This window comes from Pterocles gutturalis, unplaced genomic scaffold, assembly GCF_000699245.1.
Source record: "Pterocles gutturalis isolate BGI_N339 unplaced genomic scaffold, ASM69924v1 scaffold717, whole genome shotgun sequence".
Classification (NCBI taxonomy): domain Eukaryota; kingdom Metazoa; phylum Chordata; class Aves; order Pterocliformes; family Pteroclidae; genus Pterocles; species Pterocles gutturalis.
Genome location: NW_010109825.1, coordinates 2772 through 4199, shown reverse-complemented (window position 1 = coordinate 4199; position 1428 = coordinate 2772).

Here is a 1428-nt window from a genome sequence, read left to right as displayed (position 1 = left end):
ACTGCCTCTCTGAGGGCTTTGTGATCTTTCTTGATGCTCCTCAGGCTCCTCCTGGCCTTATTGCTGTTGCCCACGTGAAACAACAGTCAGGGATAATAGTTGGTGGTCTGCATGAGGTTTCATAGAATCATCGAATCATGAAGGTTGGAGAAGACCTCAAGGATCATCAGGTCCAACCGTCAACCCAACACCACCCAGCCCACTAGACCACGTCCTGAAGCCCCACATCCACACATTTCTTGACCCCTTCTGGGATGGTGACCCCACCACTCCCCTGGGCAGCCTGTTCCAGTGCCTGATCACTTTTTTCTGTGAAGACTTTTTTTTTCTAATATCCAGACTAAACCTAAGAGTTTCGTAGCCTCTTGGTCACATCTCTGACATGAGCCCCCGGCAAGCAGCACACCACTCTAGAGAGAGGGTCAGGTCGCCGAACGGGTGCCTCTATGCCTGAGGAGGGCGACAAAGACGATCAGAGGCTGGAGCACCTCTCCCATGGAGAAAGGTTGAGAGAACTGGGCTGGTTTAGCCTGGAGAAGAAAAGGCTTTGGGGAGACCTTCTGGCAGAACTTCTGGGGGGCAGAACTCCAGGAAAGATGGGGAAACCCTGGCCCAGGTTGCCCAGAGCAGCTGTGGATGCCCCATCCCTGGAGGGGTTCAAGGCCAGGCTGGATGAGGCTTTGGGCAACCTGGGCTAGTGGGAGGTGTCCCTGCCCATGGAACCCGATGGTCCGGAAAGTCCCTTCCCATCCAAACTCTTCTGGGATTCCATGATTCCATGATTTGCAGCGGAGAACCTCCCGTGACTACCACCTGTCACTTCTTCTCAATCGAGCTGGTTGTTCGGTGAGGAGCAGACGGGGCTCCAGCGGTTCTCATGGTGTGATGGCTCCTTCCTCTTCAGTTGTCAGAGAGGTGAAGTGGTTCTGCAAAGGGACCTCAGCCTCTGGAGGAAGCCTCTTCCCCTTGTTGGTCCTTGCCTTTGCCTCCTTTGCTCCCACCCTGGCTGCGCTGGTGGCCCCCCCCTTTCTTTTGGGTGTACTGATGGGGGGTTACTGGTTTATCCGGGGTTGTGGCACTACAGGACTGCGCCTGGAACCTGCTGCCTGGCTCCTTCACAGCCTCCCTGATACCACATCTGCCCAGTTCAGAGTTCCACAATCCCAGCTGGGATCATGGGGTGTCTTACATCCCATTTGGAGCCTTCCAACCCCAGTTGGGATCACAGGGGGGTCATACACCCCATTTGGAGCCCCCCAACCCCAGCTGGGATCACAGGGGGATCATACACCCCATTTGGAGCCCCCAACACCAGCTGGGATCATGGAGGGGGAGGGGTCATATGTTTGGTTTGAAGCCCCCCAACCCCAGTACAGAACCAGGGGGGTTTTAGGCCTAGTTTGGTCCCCCCCAACCCCAGCTGGGATC